This window comes from Nelumbo lutea, chromosome 1 (genome assembly GCF_056320005.1).
Source record: "Nelumbo lutea isolate HS-2025 chromosome 1, American lotus-T2T, whole genome shotgun sequence".
In the NCBI taxonomy this organism is placed as follows: Eukaryota; Viridiplantae; Streptophyta; class Magnoliopsida; order Proteales; family Nelumbonaceae; genus Nelumbo; species Nelumbo lutea.
In genome coordinates this window covers 26,876,331-26,894,621 of record NC_142684.1, presented here as the reverse complement: position 1 = coordinate 26,894,621, position 18,291 = coordinate 26,876,331, and the positions used below count along the sequence as shown (strand labels likewise).

Genomic DNA, 18,291 nt, shown 5'->3' with positions numbered 1-18,291 from the left:
AATTTTATGGTGTTTTTCGTATTTCCTGCAAGTTTCTGTATTTTCTACAATTTTCTAGTATTTTTCTGCATTTTTTGTAATTTTCTGGTATTTTTTGCAAATTTCTACAAAAGTTATGCATTTTTTGCACTTTCTGCAATTTCTGGTATTTTCTGCATCCTTTACAATTTTCTATTATTTTTCTATATTTTTTGAATTTCCTGCAACTTTTCTACATAATTTTTGCATTTTTCTAGTGTTTTCATGCATTTCTGTAATTTTTTGGTATTTTCTGCATTTTTTATACATTTTTTTTTGCAATTTTTGTATGTTTTTCTAAATTTTTGCAAATTTTCTGGTATTTTCCATATTCTTGTCTAAATTTTCTGCAATATTTCTGCCGTTTTTTGCATTTTCTGCAATTTTCTAGTACTTTTTGCAAAGTTTTTGCATTTTCTATAATTTTTTTTGGTATTTTTTGCATAATTTTTGCATTTTCGAGTATGCAGGTCGACTCGACCTATTTTTTCCATGTGGTAGCCTTAGTAGAGATTATTCTCTCAAAAATGTTATTTTTGGGTATACGGGTTGGTTGACTTGTTTCTGTCATGTGGCAGCCTTGAGAGATGATTCTCTTAAAAATGTTATTTTCGGGTATATAGGTTGACCTGACCCGTTTATAGCATGTGGTAGACTCGAGAGAGTCTGTTCTCTCAAAAGTTATTTTTTGAGTATATGGTTTGACTCAACCCGTTTTTGTATTTATTGGTGAGGATAGGTGGGTTAGTATGAGTGAAGGTAGGTAAGGGTCAATATGGGTGGATTAAGTTGATTCAGGGTTAGGATGGGTTATGACACTTTTAATAAGAACTGATGATGGGTCATGGTGGGTTGGTGGGTCAATATGGGTTGGTTGGTATTCAACTCTTACCCAAACCAACTCAGCCCACCCATTTGCCACCCCTATGAAGTACAAACAACACAAACCCTAACTCATTTTGGGAAGGGTACAAATACAAACCGAGCCTTAGAATCATTGCAAGCTTAGAAGCAAAGTGTATGAGTGAATCCAAGGTCCTTCAGACCTAAGCTAAATCCGGTGCTCTAGCTAATTCCTCAATTGAAGCACAAACTTGGGATGGATCGATCAGTTGTTAATTCTGTCTTTGTTGGTTTGGCTTGAGCACAGTATCCACCCACACTATTAGGCTTGTTTAGGCTCCATTGAGGCATCAGCCAAAGCTTAGCCTCATTTTCAAATGATTTGCTTGTCATTTCGTCCATGTATATCACATAAGTTACAGTAATATAGTGGCGTGTGCCTTAGTAAATCTTTATGGTCATTTGACTCATCTCAGCCGGCAACCTGTGCCTCCACTAGACTACACATCTCATAAAAAAGCTGAATGAAGATGGCCCTTGTAGCTCTTTTTGGACCATTTTCTCTTGTCACCAATTGTTCAGCGTTTGGATATATTAGTTTGACAAGCAACCAGGTTGAAAATTAAAGGGTTCCATCGTAAGCACCCACCAAGCAACCATTATTAGCACCAAAACCATTCGACAAAAGTCGAAGGTTGATGGGATGAATGCGGAATGCCTCATACGGAGCCTATGGCCATGGAGCTGACAATGCCCAGTAGTGTTACGGTCATCCTAGCCCCATCAGCTTTATTCATTCTAGGCATCTAAGCACTGGCTCAAGCCCTTTGTTGCATGACACGTAGATGGGGGACTTAATGAGAGCTTGCAGTTGCAGGGTGAGAATGCGCTTAATCTCCCCCTCCTAGGTGGTTCATGTATGCTTCTATTTTCAATTATCTAACGAAATTTTTAAGGGGGTCACACTCCACTATGATACATGCATGGTGCATCACATTCCTCCTAAAACAGTGACTGATCACTTACTGTTTGATGATTTGTCTGAATGTAGGAGCTTGTGCTCCGGATGATTCTACCCGAGTGCATAAAGGACAGTGTCCTTGTTAATATAAGGTAAATGACTTCACCACTTCACTAACAAAGTCTCTCTTTCATTTTAGCATCTTCCCTTTAATGGGTCATCTTCTTTTCCCTACATCTCCAATGAGAACTTCCCAGTTCCATCTCCATTCTCCACTATTGCTCTCCAGGTGTATCTGGTGGTGTTCTTACAGTACATGACATTTATTCAAATCCCTTTACCACTATGGCGCTTATTGCTGTCCAGTATTCCTCTACGAGCTTCTTTATTTGTTTGCAATTCGCAGGCGCTGTGCTGCTCTCCTACTCGATGGATGGATATTTCCAGCTTAAGGTCATCCTTCAATCATGTCATTCCAACGTGGTGCCTCATCAGCTGCATTATGTGATGGGACTTCATCTCCATATTCATCTAACAATCCTAATCCAGACCAATACTGATAATTTGCCATGGTGATGTAATCGAAAACATAAGTACATAAACTTAAATTGCCGACTAGCGAGGTGATTTTTTATCTTCAATTTACCCTTTGTAAAAGTGAACAAGGGGCCTGAATGGCCCCTACTAGCTTGAGAAACTCTAGTTTCAAGTTAAGATCAATGTTTTTAACCTGTCATTTACTTGGCCAGTCAGACATTTCACAATCTCTCTTTGAATCAACCTCTGACGAATTCGGATTTGCTCCTTATAGAGCATGCCTCACATCAATCCTACAATCACTTCAAACTGTACATTGAAAAAAAGAACTTCTCCCTATTTGTAAATTATCATTCATGGGGAGATAATGTTCCCAACGCATGGCTGCAATGTGTTCTGAGGTTGATATGAGTCACGCTCTAGGAGGAGCAAATCAGAATTCATCTCTAACCCACATATTATAAAAAATCATTGACTCAAGGGGCGTTTGGTAAGTCTGAAATCCAAGTTTGAAAAGCAAAACAACATCCAAAAAGGCTTTGAAGGCATTCAATGGAAAATGTCTTTTTGCTTTTGCAGACATCTGAATATAATGGAGTTGTTTAGAAATCTGAATGTTGTAACATCTAAAAATGGTGTATTTTACAGATTTACCCCTCAAGTTGTCTTTTAAACAAAAATAAATGAAAATGACTAATACAATAAAATAGTAAACAAATAATAAAAAGACCAACAATAAAAATAATAAAAAATTAAAAAAATAATAAAGATCATACAGTATTATCAAAAATAATATCAGAGTAAGTACAAAATATAATAATATTAATAATATAATTATACTAATAAAAATTAATATTATCAAATAGAATGTAAAATAAAATTTATACCAAAACAACTCTTAACCAATAAATAAAAATATTAAATATACTATTAAGGATGATTAAATATTACAACTATTTTAATAAAATAATTAAACATTGTAAAATAAATACAAAATATTATAAATGAAAATGATAAAGAAAATAAAAAATAGTAAAATAAATCAACTTGATTTATTTATAAAAAAGATTAGAATTCCGAAGAAAGAGAGAAAGAAGAAAAAAATATAACTACTAATGTAGGGTAACCTAGCCCAGCCCATTACGGGCTAGAGGGCCCAGCCCACGGACGCTAGCTATGATCTTGGTCAAGCACGGCAGGGCCTATCCTACTCCCCTCGTACGGAGCCAATAGCAGAACACCCTAGCGTCCCTGCTTCTCCCACTGACCACCCTCGTATGGAGCTCATCAAGGGTGTCCATCTCCACCAACCTCTAGGTAGTTCAAGTATAAATATGGGGTACCCCCCTCTAGGTAGAGGATTCCCTAACGCCAGCTCTAACTGAAAGCTTAAGTGAAGGACCTTTCCTCCTGGGAGTCTAGTGCGTAGGAGCACCCTCTTCAGAGCCCTCGTCTAAACTAGATCCCTCTCTTCTTCAACCCCGTACTAAACCGTAGGAGCCTTTGCCTCGGGTTCGCACCCTGGGCCTTTGACATCAACTATCTTGCAGGACCTCAGACTACCAGGGACTTCACCACTTAACCACCAGCCCTTGGCTATAAGCCCTCAGCTTCTACAGTATTCAAAGATGATCTGCATCGACCTACGGCTCTCGGCCTCGGCACACCTCCTCTGAACCCCTCAAAGACTTCGGCCAACCTTCAGAGCTTGGGAGTGTTTTTACCTTGTTGCCCTTGGCCAATCTAGGTAGCAACAATTGGCGCCGTCTACGAGAAGCATTGCTAAGACAATCCCCTAACGCATTAAGAACTAAAAACCTCCCCAGCTTCAAGCACCATGGTACAAAGAGCTAGGAACACTTAGAACCTAGTTACAAATGAGCAGTTCCACGCGGTCCTCGAGCGTCTGGAATACTTAGCACAGCGTGTGGAGCAACTATGCCCCTAGGCAGGAGGTCCCTCCTAAGGTGGTTGCCTTGTCGGGGTGTCTAAACACCAGGGTCAGCATAACCAAATCGAACTACCAGCCCTTGGCCGAGCCAATACTTGGTGGGACGAGCCTTCTAAGTTGGGCAACACCCGACCCCTCAGCCCACCTCCAAGGAACGAAAGGCCTCCTAGCCAAGGGGAGGAAGAACTAATGGCATCCGAAGATAGTCGCCAGCCCTCCGAGCAGCACCACCATTGCAGAAGGGACAACACCCGGGACAAAGGCGGGCACTTCGGTCGTTACAACGCCCATTCCAGGGCCGACATTGATAACTCTGTATTTTGATGCCTTAAGGGCAGCATTTTCAGGGGTATTTTAGGCCTTAGAATAGTCAAAATGTACTATTTTCCTAGTTAAATTCAATATTGTGACCTCTGAGGGTCTCTATGCAAATCTTGTGGAAAACTGTGGAGGCTTCATGGCTGAAATGCAATTTTTGGGAAACTGGTGTGAAGTCCAACTGAGAGACGGGGTGTTTTTGTGAAAAATTGAGCACAGAAGGGTGCCTTCTATCTGCTAAACCCAGAATGGTGCCCCTCCTACTATATTAGCATACTCCCCTCTCCTTAGAAAACCCTAGGGCACCTCTCCACTCATTCTTTTCATCTTTAACAAACCCTAGTCGCCCCTAACTGCTAAATCCTCACCTTCCATCCCTTCTAATCTCTACCACTCATTCTAGGGCACTCTCTTTTTAGCATTCTAACCCTAGGGAGCCACCTAACTTCTAATCCTCATCATTCAACTGTTAGCCATTAAATCTCAGCCCTACATAATATTGGCCACCCTTTCCTTTTCTTCTCAGCCTTAGGATCACCTTAGAACAATCCTAACCCTCCATTCTAAACCCAAGGGCACCCATATTTCTACAAAAAAAAAACTACTGCCACCCCCTCTTTCTCTCTAATTCTAGTTATACCCACCCTTCTCTATAAAAATGACCCCAAGGGCCCTAGAGAAGGGGTTGGTCAATTCACCCAACTCACAAGGCTAAGGTTTCTTGAGGAGTTCAAGGGTTGTAGAAGGGGAGGAACACCCAGTTCTTGTCAGGAGGGGTTCCTGCAAGCTGTTCAACCAATCTGCAACTATTGCCACTAGATCTGATCAACTGTCTTTTTCTTTTCTTCATTTTCTTTTCCGTTATTTTTATTTCAGCACTCTTTTAGATTTAATTCCTGTTTGTTTCTCTGTTTTGCAGATCTATATTCATCTAGTTCAAGGCTAAGGTGTCTCGAGGGGTTCAAGGGATGAAGAGGGGAAGGACACCCAGTTCTTGTCAGGAGGGGTTCCTGCAAGCTGTCCGGCCAATTTGCAGCTACTGCTACTAGATCCGAATTTCGGATCACTTTTAGTTATTTCTCTTGTTAATTTTAGTACGTAACAGTTTTTCCCTTGCTTCTCTGTGGATACAACCCGTTCTCACCCATTTATTGCATTTGTATTTGTTTGAGAAACGGAAAAATTTTATAAATATTAAATTGGTGTTTCGAAGTGGTTAACGACACGCTTTCCGCTAACATCAAGTTTTTGGCGCCGTTGCTGGGGAAGCACGAAGAAAAAATTTTATTTGCTTTGTTCGGATCTGTTTCATTATTTCTTTTATTTTCGTTTTATTACTTGATTCGTTATCTCATTTTAATTCTTATTTCTCTTCGATTTTGTAGGATGTAATAGCGAAAGGTGGGGTACCAGAGCATTGCGGGACTATAGGAGAGAAGAGAAGAAAGAGAAATTGGATTGCGTTTCAGGTGTAGTCATCCCATTTTATTTTTGATTTTTTGTTTTTATTTTTGAACTCTTTTTTTTTTGGTAGAATAGTGATTTTCGAATTTTTAATTATTTTTTTTTAGTTCCGATTTATTTTTTTAGTATTATTTTTCTTCCATTTTGTTTCTAGATATATTTTTATTTCTTTATTTTAATTTCTTGTTCGAATTTCTATCTTATTAGGTGTGTGTTTTTCTTTTATTTCAGATGAAAAAATAGAAAAAAAATTGTTTATTTTATTTTATTTTATTTGTTGCCGCATAATTTTATTTTATTTACTTTATTTTCAGTTTAATTTTTAGAATAGGAAATTTCTTAGAATTTATTTTGGTAGTTGTTAATCTTTTTATTACAATTATTTCTTTTATTTTCTGTTTGTTATAATTATTTGTTACCTTATTTAATTCTATTTTTTTAGTTATTTAATTGAATAATTAATCGTTAAATAGGAAATTGTTTAAATTTTTTAATTTGAGTTTAAATTTAGAATTTGAATTTAAATTTTAATTTTAATTCAAATCTGAATTTGAAATTTCTAAATTTAAATTTAAAATTTTGAATTAAAAAAAATAAATAAAATTAAAAAGTTTTAATTAATATTGTAAAAGTTTTGCATTTGCATCCCAACAATTAGGGTTTCATATTCTAGAGCATGCATCATATAGGTTTATTTAATTGCTAAATTATCATTGCTAGTTATGAATGTGTTAGGTTTTCTTATTATTTTAATTGTTCCTTTTGCTTAATTAGTTTGCTTTATTATTTTTTGTTATATTGTTGAATTGCACTTTAGAAATAATTGTTCATGCAATGTAATTAGTTGCATTTGTTGTGTTTATTTTGTCTTTCCGTTAATCCATTTTAAGGGCATCCGACTTAAATAAGATAAGGTGGGGATTTCATCACCCTTCCTTGGCCCAAAAATCACCACCCTTCATGTGCAGTTCACCCTAACCCTAATTTAAAATTTGGATAGCAAGATCCTTTAAGGAGCCTCACACTTGGTTCAAAGGTGTGCTGAATTTTAGGGATGCTTGTAATTACTTTCCATAACCAGCGGTTGGTGTCTAAGGAAAAAGGTTAAACGGCTACGCGTAACCGGGCTTTGTGGTTACTTAATTAGGTCCTTGCGAGAGCAAGGGGAGCCTTCCACATCCCCACCACTTACTTGGCTAACCAAAGGAAGTGATGTAATTCCAAGTGAACTTCAGAGGATTCACATTGGTTGAACCACTAGTTTAGAAAATCTTAGTAAGCTCGTAGGTCGTGCATTTGAATTGCTTGCATTTTTTTAAATTAAAAAATTTTAAATTTTAATTGAAATTTCAGGAATTTAAATTTCAAAATCTAAATTTAAATTTAAATTTCAAAAATTTAAACTTCAAATTAAGAAAATAAAAATAAGACTTTAAAAAGATTTAAAAATTCAAAATTGAATTTACATTTCAAAAATTTAAATTTCAAATTTCAAATAAAAAATTCAAATTTGAGTTTAAATTGTAGAATTTAAATTTCAAAATCTAAATTTGAAATTAAAATTCAAAATTCGAATTTCAAATTTCAGAAAAAAAGGGAGAAAAGGGGGGTTAAAACAAAATGAATTCAATGGCCAGAGTTTGTGGAATGAGAAGCTACTTCCAACCTGAGCCACAGATAGATTGGAACCATGTGTCTCAACAACAGGACAAGATTAATGGGATGGCACAAATACTTGACCAAGTCCTTGCATATCATCAACAAAGTGGTCCATACCCAACCTTGTCATCCTATCCATCATGTTCCATCTGTGCAAGCCCGGCCATCATGTTAGCCAGTGCTATGCGGTGGGCCCATGTCCACCAGTCATTCTAGACCAAGTACATGCAACCAATAGATTTTTCCAACCCAATGCTAATCCATTCTTTCACTCATATAACCCTAGGTGGGAAAATCAACCCAACTTCACTTACAGGGCCCAAGTCCAAGAAACCCCCTACCAAATGTGCACTCCCAATGGTCTGAAGCCCAGACTCACTAGGAGTACAATGATTACCCTGGGACTCAACCGGCTCAACCATATCAAACCTACACATAGTCCCAACAATATCATCATCCATCTAACTCCATGGCCCAGCAATTTCAAAGGCCACAAGTACAGAACCAATTCTAGCATATGTACTCTAGGAACCAACCGGCTCAAGTTTATTAGGATTAGCCACAACCTCCTCAAGCCCATACAGTTGATGACCAATTCATGTAGCTTTAACAGCTGATCCTAAATCAACAGTAGTCCATCGATAGATTAGAGAGCCAAATAGGACAGCTAGTCGAAGCCAAGAAGAGGAGAGAAATAGGGCAACTACCAAGTCAACTAGTTGTAAATCATAGAAATCAGCCACCGAATTTTCCTTCACAACAAATTCAACCACCTCCTAAGAACCCTCAGCCTGAAAATACCAAGGCTATTACAACCTTAAGGAGTGGGAGGATTTTAGAGGACCCGTGTGAAAAAAAGAGAGTTAGTGAAAAAGAGCAAGAAGACTCTAAGTTGAGGGGAGAAGAAGAAGGAAAGGAAACTTTAGAAGACAAGCCTTTAGTGAACCAACCTATGGTCCCCTTTTCAACTGCACTCACAGTAGGGTCGTTACGAAAGAAGAAAGAGACTCGCAATGAGGAGAAGAAGGAAGTCCATATTAACTTCCCTCTCGACACGATCCAACATATCCCGACCTATGCCAAGTTCTTGAAAGAGCTGTGTACTCAAATGATTGAGCCACAACCGACACCACAAAAAATGATGCTCTCGGCAGATGTTAATGCAACTTTCCTAAATGTTTTTAGTGCCTCTAAGTATCCAAACCTAGGGGAAGATGAGTGCAAAGTGGATATAGTGGGCAATCTTTTAGATGCCCTGCCTACCCCTTGGTTAGCCCAATCTGAACCCTGTTTGTCAAAAGATGAAAGTGAGTCAGAGAGTTTAGATGAAGAAAGCGCATGAATGTGTTCGACTAAAGACGTTAAACTTAACGCTGGTTAGGAGGCAACCCAACGTAATTTTCAGTTACTTTTAGGATTTGTGTTTTTTTTTCTTTCTTTTCTTGATTCAAGACTAGTTGGCAGCCCTTGAACCCCTTGGGAAAACCCTCTTAATTGTTCCCTTTGGCCCAAGTCCCTTTCCATCAGTCTAGTCATGCCATTGGAGACAATGGCACTTAATTTGGGGGGTGAGGAAAGAGAGAGAGAAAAATTGAAAAAAAAAATGAAGTTAAGCCTTTAGAAATGCAGAACTAAAAATTTGTAGAAATTGGTAGCAAGTGATAGGAGTAAAAATTGGTCTTATTTGAATATTGTTGAAACCGTTTAGAAATTTGAAAATACTCCCAAGTTTGCTCCTACCAAGAAAGAAGAGGAAGATTGAGAAATTAGACAAAAATTCTTTAAATTGTTAGAGACAATGGACTACCCTGAACAATGTTTCGAAAAAAAAAGAAAAAATAAATAAACGAAGAATAAAAGGTCAATGGACACCCTAGACTTAGTAATCGAGTCTCTTCACCTAAGTTAAGTGTTGAGATTCACATCAAACGGGAAAGGGAATGCTAGAGACAATCACTTAACACTTAGTAACCGGGTATCTTCACCTAAGGCAAGTGTCGAGATTCGCGTCAAACAGTGGAAGGTAGCAATAAAAATAAGTGTGCATATCAAGTTTAGGGGTAAAAATCCATTGTGAGAAATGATAGGAAGAATACTCTTTTGATTTTCAAAATCAATCTCAGTTTATTGAGACAATTTACAAATAGAAGGGTATATAAGATTTTTAAGCCAAGTTTTTGTAATATTCAAAACAAGACAGTTTTACCCCTTAAGCCCAATACCGATCTATACAATGTTTGAGAATTCTAGAATCAGAATACTTGGCTAATTTTGTTAAGGATGATCTTGCAAGGGAATGATCTATATACTTAGTGTAATTTTGAGGCTGCACTGCTAAGGGACTAGCAATGGTTAAGTTGGGGGGTGTATAACTCTGTATTTTAATGCCTTAAGGGCATCATTTCAAGGGTATGTTAGGCCTTAGAATAGTCAAAATGTACCATTTTTCCTATTAAATTCAATATTGTGACCTCTGAGGGTCTCTCTACAAATTTTGTGAAAAACTGGGGAGGTTTCATGGCTTAAATGCAATTTTGGGAAACTGGTGTGAAGTTCAACTGAGAGATGGGGTATTTCTGTGAAAAGCTGAGCACAGGAAGGTGGCTCCTATCTGCTAAACCCAGAATGACGCTCCTCCTACTGTATTAGCATACTCCCCTCTCCTTAGAAAAACCTAGGGCACCTCTCCGCTCATTCTTTTCATCCTTAACAAACCCTAGCCGCTCCTAACTACTAAATCCTTATCTTCCATCCCTTATAATCTCCACTATCCATTCTAGGGCACTCTCTTTTTAGCATTCTAACCCTAGGAAGCCACCCAAATTCTAATATTCACCATTCATCTTTTAACCATTAAATCTTAGCCCTACATAATATTGGCCACCCTTTCCTTTTCTTCTCAGCCTTAGGATCACCTTAGAACAATCCTAACCCTCCATTCTAAACCCTAGGGTGCCCATATTTCTGCAAAATAACCCTACTGTTGCCCCCTCTTTCTCTCTAATTCCAGTTATATCCACCATTCTCTATAAAAAGTACTCCAAGAGCCCTGGAGAAGGGATTGGTCAATTCACCCAGTTCACAAAGGCTAAGGTTTCTTAAGAAGTTCATGGGTTGTAGAAGGGGGGGACGCCCTGTTTTTTTCAGGATGGGTTCCTACAAGCTGTTCAACCAATCTACAACTACCGCCACTGGATCTGATCAACCATCTTTTCCTTTTCTACATTTTCTTTTCTGTTATTTTTATTTCAGCACTCTTTTAGATATAATTCATATTCATTTCTCTGTTTTGGAAAAATTATATAAATATTAAATTGGTGTTTTGAAGTGGTTAATGACATGCTTTCCGCTAACATTAGACACCACACCTCTCCCCTTCCAATTTTCAACTCTGCAACGTCCGAAACGATTGCCGCGCCAGACAAGAAACGTGCGGTCCCGCCTCGAAGCACTTTGGAGTTCAAGCCGACCCCCACCATGCTCACGAAGACAAAGAGGGGGCACAGGCTTCCGTCGGCCCTCGTATTGCGGAGTTGTAAGCCAAGCTTGGGGCCGTCAGGGACGAGCTCTGACAAGTTCGCAAAAGGCGAGCTGATGCCTTGGCCAACCAAAGCAATCAAACGGGGAGGATGGATGCCTTCACCCTAGACATCATTTCAAAACCTCTTCCCTAGCATTTCAAAGCTCCCACACTGGAGACATATGATGGGAGCTCCGACCCTGATGACCACCTGGAAGGTTTCATAGTGCTCATGATACTTTATGGGTATTTTGATGCCTTGACGTACCGGACCTTCCAGGCCACCTTTCAGGGGGTATCTCGCCATTGGTTCTCCAGCCTTTTGCCTCGTTCAATCAACTCATGGGAGCAGTTTTCCAATCTATTCCTTGCTCGCTTCATCAGCAGCAAACAACCCCCATCACAACAACAACAACGGCAAGGACAACAAGAAGCCATTGGCTTCAGCCCTAGCGTACAAGGAGTACATGCCACTTAACTATAATTGTGCCTAAATATTGATGCAAACCGGGAAGGAGAAGTACATAAAGTGGCCTAAGAAGTTGAAAAGGATTCACAAGAGGGAAAATCCCACAAAGTACTACAAGTATCACCACGACACCGGGCATGATATGGAGGACTGCTATGATCTCAAGAATGACATAGAGTCCCTCATCCGCCGCGGGCACCTTAAGCAGTTCATGGGAGGAGAGGCTGGCACCTCGTCCTCCCAGCAGCAGCAACACTAGCAAGTGGAAAGCGTCATTGGGTGGGGCCTCGGCCTCAGCCTCGGCCCGCAAGGCCTACGTCAGATAGTTGAACATCTAGGGGCCAGCCCCGAAGATGCAGAAGTACCCGGACGCTCCAAAAGAACCCAGTTGTCCGAAGGCCCTCATCTTTACGAACAAGGACCTGAAGGGGGTCATAGTCCCCCACGACGACGTCCTCATGGTCACAGCAATCATCGCCAACTACATGGTGAACAAGATCCTAGTGGATAGAAGCTCCTCGGCCAACATCCTCTTCTACGACACCTTCGAAAGGATGAAGCTCATGCTCGAGAAGCTCTAGCCAACTGATTTTCCCCTCATTGGCTTCTCCAGTAGTGTCATCAGACCGGAGGGAAAGATCACCCTACTCATCATGGTTGGGACCGAACCGGACCAAGTGAGTTGGATGCATGAGTTCCTGGTAGTGAAGGTTGGCTCCCCCTATAATGCAATAATGGGGAGGCCTACCCATTACAAGCTAAGGGTAGCCATGTCTTCCTACTACCTGGCCCTTAAATTCCCCACCGAGCACGGCGTCGGAGTTGTTCGTGGAAACCAACAGATCACCCGCTTGTGCTATGTGGCAGTGCTGAAGGACAAGAACAAGGAGGCCCTATCACTGTTGGGCCTCAACCTCAGGGAGGAGCCAGCGGGCCAAGGCCAGCCGGCCGAGGACCTCGTCTTGGTTCCCCTAGACGAGGCAGACCCTAAGAAAATAGTCTGCGTCAGGTCCAACCTTCCCCTCGAACGCCTATCTAAAATGGTAAGTTTCCTTATAACTAATGTAAACGTATTTGCTTGGTACGCCACTAATATGCCCAAAATTGACCCCTCGGTTATTATTCACAGGCTGAGTGTGGACCAAAGTTCTAGTCCAATTCGGAAAAAGAAGAGGAACTTTGCACCGGAGCGATGAAGGCTATAGTAGAGGAAGTTGACAAGCTACTCGACGCTGATTTCATCCGAGAGGTACACTACCTTAACTGGTTGTCAAATGTGGTTTTGGTAAAGAAAGCTAACAGGAAATGGTGGATTTGTATTGACTTCACACACCTTAACCGAGCTTGCCCGAAGGATAGTTTTCCTTTACCAAAGATAGATCACCTTGTCGACACCATTGCAGGATACGAGCTACTCAGCTTCATGATAACTTCTCTGGATACAACCAAATAAAGAGGCACCCCAAGGACGAGGAGAATACCTCGTTCATCACTGAGCATGGCACATATTGCTATAAAGTGATGTCGCTTGTACTTAAGAATGTAGGGGCCACCTACCAACATCTTATCAACAAGGTGTACAAGAACCAGATGGGGAGGAACATCAAAGCATATGTAGATGACATGGTAGTGAAGAGCCTAAAAACCGAAGCAACACCTTAGACCTAGCCGAAACCTTTGACACTTTGCGTAGGTTCAACATAAAGCTTAACCCAAGCAAGTGTGCATTCAGCGTCACCTCAAGAAAATTCTTGGGCTTTGTCGTCACCCAAAGAGGCATTGAAGCCAACTCGAACAAGATACAGGCCATACAAGACATGGCACCCCCTCGGTTGGTGAAGGAGACTCAGAGGCTCACCGGTAGAATAGCTACTCTCAATCGCTTCATGTCGAAGTCGGCCGACCGCTGCCTTCCCTTCTTCCGTGCCATCAAGAAGATGAAAGATTTCTAGTGGACAGAGGAATGTCAGCGTGCCTTCGACGAGCTAAAGATATACCTCGCCTCACCCCCTCCTCACCCGGTCGGCATTAGGAGAAACTTTGTACTTATACTTATCAGTGGGGGATGAGGTCATTAGCTTGGACTTGGTAAAAGATGAGGGAGTCTAGAGACCTATATACTATGTTAGCAAGGTCCTCTGCGACACCGAGACCAGGTATCCCAAGGTGGAAAATTTAGCCTTTGCCCTCGTTATCTCGGCCAGAAAGCTCAAGCCGTACTTTCAAGCTCACACCATTGTGGTTCTAACAAACCAGCTCCTTAAGGCCATCATCACAAAGCCTGAGACCTTGGGATGCCGACTCAAGTGGGCAGTCGAACTGTCTGAGTTTGACATCCAGTACCAGTCGAGGCCCACAATTAAAGTGCAAGCCTTAGCTGATTTTGTAACAGAGTGCACCTTCAATAGACCCTTCAGCCAACCCCTCAAAAATGAACTAGAAGAGGCGGGCCCGGTTGAGGAAGCCCATCCAACATGGAGACTCTTCCTAGCCAAAGGAAATGGAGCAGGCTTCATCCTCCTCACCCCCGATGACGCCGTCATAGAATACTCACTGAGATTCAACTTCCCAACATCCAACAATGAAGCCAAGTATGAGGCCCTCCTCGCGGGGTTACAGCTCGCCAGGACCTCGGCGTGAGTACGAGGCTAGAGAACAAAGCATGGCCAAATACCTTGCCAAAGTTCAAGAGCTAGCCCGCCACTTCTAACACTTTTCCCTGCAACAAGTACTATGAGCCGAGAACGCAAGAGCCGATGCCCTCTCTAAGTTGGCAAGTACCTCGGACATAGCCCTCGGCCACACTGTTTGTGTAGAGAAGCTACCTTGGTCCTCTATAAAAGAAGCCCAAGTACTCCCGCTAGAGGCTGAACCGTCTTGGATGGATCCCATCATTGACTTCCTACTGACAGGTTGACTGCCTGATTACAGGACCGAAGCTAGACGACTCCAACATTAGGCAGCACATTGCACTTTGTTGGAGGGAAAATTGTATAGGAGATCCTTCACCTTGTCCTACCTCTGATGCCTCCGTCAGGAGGAGGATGAATACGTGCTCCGAAAAATTCATGAAGGCATTTATAGTAACCACCTCGGTGGCTGAGCCCTAGCCCAAAAAACACTAAGGCAATGATACTTTTCTTCACAAGGATGAAGCTGAGCTGGTACGAAGGTGCGATCAATGTCAGAGACATGCTAACCTCTGCCATCAACCAAGCACAACCCTCTCAGCTCTCAGTAGTCCCTGGCCCTTCGCCAAGTTGGGAATGGACCTCCTCAACCCTTTCCCTCAAGCAATAGGAGGCAGGAAATACCTCGTCGTCATTGGGGCTACTTCACCAAGTGGGTAGAGGCCGAACCATTAGACACCATTACAGCCCGAGCAATCCATAGCTTCTTTTGGAAAAACACCATTTGTCGCTTTGACCTTCCCCACATGCTTGTCACCGACAACAGGAAGCAATTCGATGATGCTAAGTTTCGAGAATGGTGCGCCTCCCTCGGCATCAGATAGCAGTACACTTCGATGGGCTACCCTCAGATGAACAACCTAGCCAAGGTCACAAATAGATGAATGTAATTTTTTAATAAATAATGAATGAATGAAGCAAAGTTCCTCTTCGCTACTGGCCTAGACACATGGCCTCTCCCGAGGGTTGCGCCCTCTTGCCAAACCGTCACCAGAGCATACCGGTAATAGTTAACACCCTAACTAAATGCCTCGCCAGACTATACCAAGACGGCCAAGGCCTCGCACGCCTCACCACCCGCCTCGGTGGCAGTTGGCCTCTTGGTCTTCTACACTTAGCACCATTAGCTAAAGATGACAACTCCGACCAACTCAGTGGTTTGCCTCGGCCCGAGACCCAAACCTATTCAGAGAGTCACCTCGACCTCGTCGAAGAAACCACTTGGAGAGGAGAGAGCGAGGCGAGCCTCAGGTCTGCCTTGGTCTCTTCCCCATGTTTTAATAAGCCACCTCGACCTTGCCTAAGTGGACACTTAGATGGAACTAGGCCAGGTAAGCCGCACTTTGGTCACGCAGCTCTACCTCAGGCTCCCCTTCCTACCAACCTAAGGCATGTGTGTAATGAGCTAATACGAGCTACTTTTCATGTGTGCACTATGGTCTCGTCGTTGGAAGGGGCTGCGAGCCCTCGGTAAAAGAAAAAGAAAAAAGAAGAAAGGGAGAACACAATGCACAGAATAGAAGGAGTATAATGCTCAAAAAGAAAGCATGCATGATTTTTTCATTAACTTTGAGTATTGATCTTTACAAAAAAGTTTTACAGCCTTTTAGGCTGAACACATTTACAATCACAAAAAAGAAAAGAGAGAAAAGAAGCAAAGAAGGCCATAAGAGCCCCACTAAATGCCGTCACCGGCTAGAGGAGGGGGAGCAGAGACCTCAATGCCTTTGGGCAGTTTCATCAATAATCACAACCGAAGCCGAAGGAGAGTCGGGGATCACCTTTAGCTCGTCAACATCGAACTCGGGCATCACTTGCTGGACGGCCCTCTTAGTGTCCTCGATCCCGTCCAGGTAGCTTGTAGAAGCATACTCGGTGAGGGCATGCAGGTACTTGGCAAACTTCTTGAAAGCCTCCACTTTAACCACCCGCCTCTCGGTCTCAGACGCATGCCTCTCAACCTCATCCGCCCACTTGTTCGCCTTGACTGCTCATTCCTCGGCCTGCCTCACCCTCCAGCTGGACTCTATAGAGAGGCTATTGAGACGAGCCCTCTCCTCGGATGTCTTCAGCACCTCCTGCAGCTTGTCGAGGCGAGCCTTCACAGCCTTCAGGTCATCCTTCGGGGTCACCAAGAATTACTGCTCGTCCTTGTGGGCAGCCTTGAACTTGTCCTAGCTACTCTTGGTGATGGCAACTTTCACCTGGAGCTTCTTATTAATCTTCTTCAAGCGCTCCAAGGTGAGGCCCATTCTATCACCTAGGCTGACGAAGTGGTGCCAAACCTGCATCAAGTGCCATCAGTAATGCCACAACAAAAAAAAAAGAGGGGGATCATGAAGAGTAAAGGGTAAGGAATGTACCTCGGCCACGTGGTAAAGCCCCTCGTTGTAAACGGATTAGGGGGTGCTTTGCATCATCTCAAAGCGATCCCTTGACAGAATCTCCCCACTTGGCCTTACCAACCCCCTTCTTTGTAATAGAATCACCCTCATGGATCGGCCACTGGAGGCAAAAAACTTTTGTGGGCTGCTCGGCCTCTTTGGTAGCCCCTTGCAAGGAAATGGGGGCAAATGTGGTCCCCCCGGGGTGCTCCTTTGTAGGGGGCTTTTTTAGCGTAGCACCCCCAGCAGGGCGCTCTTGATGAGTCACCTTCATTGGCGGCTGCCCCTTTGGTGTCCCCTCGGTTGGCCTCTTCTTCCCAACCTCAACCGGCCTCGTCTAACCAGCTTTGACCCCTTCACCTGATCTGTCGACCTCTTGTCGCCCTCAGCTGCTGGCTTCCTGTCGTCTTCGGCCACTGGCCTCTTGCCTTTGTCCCCTTGGTTGATAGGGGCTTGTTGTGCGTTTCCCCTCGGTGGAGGGGTAGAAACCCAGTCGTTCCTTACAGGCTTCCCCTCGGCCAGGCCTTTCAGAGTTTGCTCTCCGACCTTCTTTTGAGCCTGAGAGCAACACCTCTCCTACCGAGGGGAGCAGGGCTGAGCCCTATGAACACCAATGGGAGCTCCTCCTATACCAAGGGCTAGGATCGAACTCTCCCCAGCACAAGTAGGTGAGCTAGATCAACATCCTCCTCATCTCGAAGCAGGGGGGCACTATTCTCCACCGTCAAACAAGCCTCTCCCCATCCCGACTTGAAAGACCAACCCTCGGGGCAAGGTAGGAAGAACTTACTCTTCCAATTGTGAACGAACAAAGAGTTGTTTATAGGCTTAGTCCTACAGGACTAGAAATAGTACATTTCAGCCTCAGAAGTATGCTTTCTCGGCACAAACATAGCTCGGAAAAGCTTCAGCATCAGCTCCACCCCCTGAAGCCAAGCCACCACCAGCTTGGTGACCATGGTCCTAAGAGCGTTGCATACTAATTGGCTGAGGGTGATCCCATACCACCTCAACAACTCAGAGATCAGAGGGTGAAAGGGGAATCTAAGGCCGAACTGGAGGAAATGTTGGTAGACGCATATCTCCCCCTCCTCGAGAATCCACGACTGGTCACCTACATCAGGCACCCCAATGGTGTATGTCCAAGGTATGAAGTACTGCCTATCCAGGGACTTGATCTGTTTCATGTCCAAAGAACTGTCGAACTCCAAACACGGAAGACCAGCCCTTGCCACCCCTTGGGCAACACTTTTGGCCACCATCCCTGGGGCGAGATCTGGGGTCTCCTTCTCCTCGGCTTGGGGGACCCCTTTGGCTCCCTCGGCATCACTGATGAGGTGCTCTCACAGGGAGGGTCACTGCCTCGGTGGCTGCCCTCAATACCCCCAGAGGCTATCCTCTCCTTTAGCACCATCACCTCTCGCTGAAGAGGGACGGCTACTGGGAAACCTGGGGAAGAAGGGGATGAAGTCGAAGG

At 42.9% G+C, this 18,291-nt stretch overlaps 1 long non-coding RNA gene across 1 annotated transcript; it reads left to right on the top strand.

Moving 5' to 3' along the window:
* Positions 1-1,019: 1,019 nt before the first annotated feature.
* Positions 1,020-2,558, top strand: LOC148874050 (uncharacterized). Its single transcript, XR_016105550.1, has 3 exons — positions 1,020-1,739; positions 1,913-1,974; positions 2,229-2,558. It is a non-coding gene; the product is annotated as an uncharacterized LOC148874050 (long non-coding RNA).
* Positions 2,559-18,291: the final 15,733 nt, after the last annotated feature.